Consider the following 6385-nt stretch of genomic DNA (forward strand, 5'->3'; position numbering starts at 1 on the left):
TGGTTCTATGATTCTATGTGAGGATGGGACCTGGCTTGAAAGCCACAGAATGCAGCTGGGACCTGGGCTGGCAGCCCATGTGTCTCTCCACCACCACCCTGAGCTGCTGTGATGCTCACTAAACCCCAGGCCACCTCCATGCTGACTGCCTCCTACATCCCTGCCAGAAGCACTGCCACTGGGAACTGCAAGCAAAAGCATCACCCAGCCTCCCATCTCCCACCCTGCATCCCCAAAACACTGTGGCCTGTGCATTCAGGGCTGCTGGTGGGCTCCATTCCCCACCACTAAATACAATACAGCAGCCCCTGCTTCCAGGGGTGATCACCTTGCGGGGGGAATCCCTCTGCTCAGACAGGGCTGTTCTGCCCCCACTGCAGGAGGTACAGCAGCTTTGCAGCGTCCCATGTCCATGGAGCTTCACGCCAGCGCCCCGAAGTGCAGAAGGGGCCTTGCAGAAGCGTGTTAGAGGCTGATAGTTTATCTTGGATCGCTCCTGAGCGCTGGCAATCCCACACCCCTTGGAAGAAAACCCTCTTGGCAGCTTTGAACGTTGTTCTCCGGGCGCAGCAGCAGGCACATGGAAACACCTTCATGCTCAGGAGCAAGCTCTCTGTGAGCTGCTGCGCTGCTCTTCCCAGCCTGCAAAGACCGGAGGGAGGGTTAACTCGCTAGAAGCAGGGACAAGAGTGGCTGGAGCCATGTCCCTGCTCCCAGCCCTGAAGGCAACTCTCCCTGTGGCTGTGTCCCTGTCACTTCACAAGGCTCACAGCAGACAGCTGAGGTGGGAAGACAAAGGCAGCCACATCTGCACCCCACCAGACCATGGCTGCAAGGCGTTTTCATAATGCTTTTCACATACAGGTAGCAAAGAGCACAGCCATGCAGTGGGACTGTTGGGTTTGCCTCCCACCCTGGCCGTGGGGACATGGGGGAATGACTGCTGCACTCGGGAAATGATGTAGGCATGACAGGGAACACCAGTTTGGAAAACACCAACATTTTCCACAGAGAAGTGGCAGGATTGATGCTACAGTCCCACCTTGGGATGGACAACATGCTGGTGGGGCAAGACACACTGCTGAATGCTTTTGTTGAGGTATGAGGTGAAGTCCATGTCCACAGCAGGTTAAAAGCAGTGGAAAGGGCCCTGAAAGTCCATCTCACTGTGAGCCAGGATAACTTAGAAAGGGACCATACAATCATAGAATGGTTTGGGTTCGAAAGGACCTTAAGATCATCCAGTTCCGACCTACCTGCCATAGGGAGGGACACCTTGCACTAAGCCATGTCACCCAAGGCTCTGTCCAACCTGGCCTTGAACACTGCCAGGGATGGAGCATTTACCACTTCTTTGGGCAGCCTGTTCCAGTGCCTGAGCACCCTCACAGTAAAGAACTTCTTCCTTGTATCTAACCTGAATTTCTCATTTCAGTCTGAACCCATTACCCCTTGTCCTATCACTACAGTCCCTAATGAAGAGTCCTTCCCCAGCATCCCTATAGGCCCCTTTCAGATACTGGAAGGCTGCTCTGAGGTCATCACGCAGCCTTCTCATCTCCAAGCTGAACTTTCTTATCCTGTCTTCATACAGAACCACCCTCCTGCCTCAGATGACAGGGACAGGTTTCCCCCATTTGGGGTTGGAAGTAGATGAGCTTTAAGGTCCCTTCACACCCAAACCATTCCGTGATTCTATGATATTTCGCTATGTCCATGCAAGGCAGGGACATTGACAAGTGCACAGGGGAAAGGAAAGGACCCTGCAATGGGATTGCCAGGGGTAGCACAGCTGCAGGAGTGTTCCCTTTCTGGAGCCCCAGGTTGTCACAGGAGGCAGCTTGGTGTTCGGTTGCCCATTATTCCACCTGGCTGAGCCTTTAGCAAAGCTAATCCCCACCAACAAGACCTAACAGAGAAATCTGGCTCAGCCCTGTGTTGTAGGACAGCCTCCCACACCAGGCAGTCCTGCCCTATCAGCCCTCATGCCACTGGATGGAGGAAAGACCCCACCACTGCCCCTCTCTGCTCTTCCTTTGGTTTGGGAGGGTCAGGGTTAGGACAGGGTCTGCAGCTTCGTGGTGTCACCTGGGATTTGTCAGCACACCAGAAACACAACGCCCCTTATCTCTTTGCCCTGTAACATCATCAGGATCTCCAAGGAGAGTGACCTGATGGTAGCACCTCCATCGTGACCATGGTCTTGCTCTGCATTAACACAAAGCAAGTCAGCATTCAGCAAAACCAACATGCTTCGGCAGGGAAGAGCCAGCAAGTTACAAACTCATAGCCCAGCACAGCCACCGCTGTAGTTTTCCTCCCAGACACTGCAATCCTCAGCACTTTAACACACATGGAAACAATGGGCGGCTAAGCCAAAAGGGAGAAACTCCAGCTCATAAATCAACCCTGCTCCTGGCTTCTGTCATGCCCCTTGTTAGCACCTCCCTCAGCCTTTACAGGCACATCAAGAAGCAACACAAACATGAAGTTTCCCTGGTACCTCCAGCAGCACAGGAGCCACCAGCACAAGGTGTGAGGGTTTCTGCACTGGCTCAAGGCTCAGCATCCCGTTAGTGACTGCTATCAAATCCCGGAGGAGCAGATCTCCTCTCTCCCACTCTCTGGTGGGCAGAGGCAGTGAGTTTGCTGAACCTGATCATGATGCTCGGAAGGGAAGAGAAGTAATGGGGAGATCCTTGATGCATCCCTGGCTCGTTCCTCTGCAGGAGCCCACCACGGCATCACCAGTCATGCAGACATGCTCATGGCCAATGCTTATTTTTCTCCTAGTGGCTGATGAGTCTTTAGCACTTGGGTCTGCCACAAAGACTTCATGGCATTGGTGGCTCCATCTTTGCACCAACTCATATCGTTTGAACAACTTACAGCTTCATCCTGCTCCCTATACTGCCAGCAACCAGCATCACTTCCCCCACTGCCAAACTGACCTTTCTTTCCCTTTCCAGACCACGTTTCTCCCATTATTTCAAATCCCTCATCAGACCTTTCTATTTCCTCTTCCCTATGGTGCACCCTGCACTTGCAAAGTGCCACCCTCACCTCTTGAGCAGCATCTCTCTGCCCTCCCTTGGAGCCTATGCAAGTCAAATGCTGCTGCCTGCCAGAGTTACTTTGCTATTGTTGCTTCCTGAAAGCTGCTGCTTTGGCTGGGAAAACATCACTTCAGGTCCAGAATGTTTTCCTGATAACAGTAAACAAGCCATCCCATAGCCAAGTAGCGTGGCCACTGTGGGACCAGCAAACTAGAGGAGGATATTCCCTTTCTCTGCCTAAAAGTGGGTGGTCACTGCTTCCCCAGACAGCAATGGGAATTTAGCCTAAAGTCTTTCAAAAATGACCAGTGACTGTAAGTGTCTGAGTGCAATGGAGACACGTGTTTGCCTCCAGGGTGTGAGCCTGAAGTCAGACAGCAGAGACCCCAAACTGCATCTGAAAAGATCTTGGTTTGGGACCCCAATGAGCAAAGGCTACACAGCCTTGGGTGACAGGGTCCAGTGTGCAGCATCCCTGCCCATGGCAGAGGGTTGGGACTGGATGATCTTCAGGTCCTTTCTGACCCAAACCATTTTATGATTCTGTGATTCAGCAGGCAGGAAACCCCCACAGCACTCAACCTGTTCTGATCATCCCATCACCCCAGCTGTGTTTCACCCAGCTTCCTCTCAGAAACCTTGTGATTGCCACCCAAAGCTACCAAGGGCACTTGGCAAACAGGGGTCTGGTGGCAGAAGAAAGGCTCCTTCCATCACCCCTTCCCCTGAATCAGCACCTGCTGCCTCCCAACAACTGCTTTTTCAGAAAGCATCTTTGCGAAGCGCGAGCTGATCCTATTAGGAGAAAGCTGCCCAAAGGGTGGCTCAGTGGACATAAAGGTTTTGGGAAGGTCTGCTAGAAAGCAGATACTCTGAGCACTGTCTTGGCTGACCCCATCCATCCACTAAGCACATCAATGTTGCTCCAGCCTTGCGTTTGAAAACACAACCCCAATTGTGCTTGCCTCCCGTGCATGGAAGACTCACCATAAAGAGCTTTGAAGGTAGCTCTGCAAAATCAACACGCTAGCAGCAGCAACATGCCGAAGCCCATTGCTATTGCCTCAGCTCCAGCACTTCCCTCCCTTTCCCCTCATCCCACCTCTTGCCACATGACGAGGCATGGGCTCTCCAGGGCAGCTTTGTTTGTGCAGCTCTTGTTTATGGACTGGACCACAGCTAAGCAAACACCTGCAAGCAAGCGAGTGCCCACTCACTGCTCTGGAAGTGGAAACCCAGCACTGGCTGTCAAACAAGTGGGCTCTGAATAACCCAGGCCCTACCCTACGTTTCACAATAGAAATTAGTCACAGCGCAGTAACTAAAGTAGTAAATCACACAACAGGGGATTAAGTTCCAATGAGGACCTCACTTGTCCTCTCCTGTGTACCCAAGGCATGTCTTTTGTTGGATCCTCCCTCATCAGACCCCCTAGAGGCACAGGGACCCTCTGCTCCTGAGGCAGAGGTGCTTTGCATTTTGCTTCAGGTAACAACCATTGCTTAAGAAGCCAGAGAGCACCAACACCCAGTTCCTAAGAGCAATCCCAGGCTTTCCAGCTAAATCTCAAGGTGGTTTTGTCCACCCACACTGGCCACAGGGATCTGACTTCAGTGGATGATAAAACATGCAGTGTCTGACTGTACAAGCAAGAGCTCCAGAATGCCTCAAAGGTGCCTTTAAATATTTGGATACTGGGGAATTTGGGGAATTTATTCTTCACCTGAAAGAGGAGGCAGGAGTCCATGGATCAAGATCAACCCTGGGTTAACAGTGGTCAGTTTTGCCAATCTTGAGTGCATTTCTTTCAAGGACATTTCTGAGATACCAGCATTGGGCACCAAAATGGACCTTAACAGCAGCAAACATCTGCAGCACAGGCCTAACCTGGGCTCACATCTGGCTGCTGAGCACAGTGGCGTTAGATTGTGAAACACTAGCAGGTTGGTACTTGTAGGAGGGTTTGGTTACCAGCGAATTCATTTTAGAGGTCCCTTCCAACCTGGGCTGTTCCGTGATTTTATGATTTATCATCAGTTAACTTGGCATTGTTATTTCTGCAGAAGGCTAGCCTGGACACTTCCTGGCCCTTTGCTGCATGCTGCAAATGGCAGTGTTTTACCCAAGAAAGGAGGAGCAGAGAGAGATCCAGTACAGGATACCTTGAAGTTAAACAGTTTTACATCATTTTAAAGGTAAAAAGGAAAAGGAGTAGCAATACAATACTTGATGGTGTAACAGAAGCAGATAAAAGTAAAGTGCTGCAGGGCTACCCCTTCAGGGTATATCCATCACATATCCCATGAGCTACCCCACCACCGGAGTTGGGCTGGGGAGGAGAGAGTAGGGGGAATTATGGCACTGCTTGGGTGCAAAAGCAAAGACCATCTTTCTGTAAATATTCCCACACAGGGAATGAGTGGCTCCATCCCATGACAGCCCTGGTGGAGGGGGAGCAGGACCTTCCAGTCCACCAGGTGTGGCCAGGGACTGGAGCTCTGCTCCCCTGCGAGCTAACACAGGCGTCAGCATATACCTCTGCCCTAGGGAAAAGCACTGATACACACAGGGAGGAGAGCGCCCTGGCCCCAAACCATTCACATCCACAACGTACAGCAAGGGGAAAAGCAAGGGCAGGACACGGCATGGAGGGAACAGGCGGAGCCCTGGCCCAGGAACCAGTGCAGCAACTCAAGCGTTGTTCAGTGGTGGTGATGGCAAATTTGCAGGCAGGAACCCAGTGTCAAACTGCATGTTCAGAACGAAGACAATCACAAAAAGCAACAACAGTCTGACTACCAAGGAAAATTACAGCCACTGCTGGAGGTAGATCGGGTGATTCCAACATTGTGAGGATGACAAAAGAGAACAAAGAGGAGCTTAAAAAATAATCCCTACTTAACTGCTTCTGAAACATGTTTAAATCACTGCCTGCACCTTCTTTGCTAATGGACCTGTCACCAGCTTGTCAAGCTGCAGGGGTCATGGTAACAACAGAAAATACTGCTTCATTCTTAGGTTTGACATATGCTTTGCCCACTAAGTGCTTTTGATGTTTTCATTTTAGGTGTACTCAATCTCTTGCAAGTAATGGATTTCACCCACAGCCTTCCTCAGCCATGGGCACAGGGAAGAGAGAAAAATGTTTCTTGCAATTTTAATATAGCAGATGTACTCCAAAACCAGAGAAGCTGAATACATGTATCTGTTCTGTAGGACTCACTGTGCCTGCAAACACTGGATCAGTGGGCATTCGGTAGACAGCACCAGTTCATTGCCCATCTCTGCCACCACCTGCTTTTAGATCTTTCAGAGAAAATTGAAACTCA

At 51.0% G+C, this 6385-nt stretch overlaps 2 protein-coding genes across 2 annotated transcripts in view; one reads left to right on the forward strand and one right to left on the reverse strand.

Moving 5' to 3' along the window:
• LOC133220727 (phospholipase A2 inhibitor gamma subunit B-like) overlaps positions 1–6385 on the reverse strand; it is a 141180-nt gene that overhangs the window by 91604 nt on the left and 43191 nt on the right. The window lies entirely within an intron of this gene.
• The window catches only part of NUDT2 (nudix hydrolase 2), a 414951-nt gene that overhangs the window by 47048 nt on the left and 361518 nt on the right, over positions 1–6385 (forward strand). The window lies entirely within an intron of this gene.

This window comes from Neopsephotus bourkii, unplaced genomic scaffold (genome assembly GCF_033783945.1).
Source record: "Neopsephotus bourkii isolate Nb327-2 ecotype Australia unplaced genomic scaffold, CSIRO-AGI_Nbou_v1 NB_1471, whole genome shotgun sequence".
NCBI lineage: Eukaryota > Metazoa > Chordata > Aves > Psittaciformes > Psittacidae > Neopsephotus > Neopsephotus bourkii.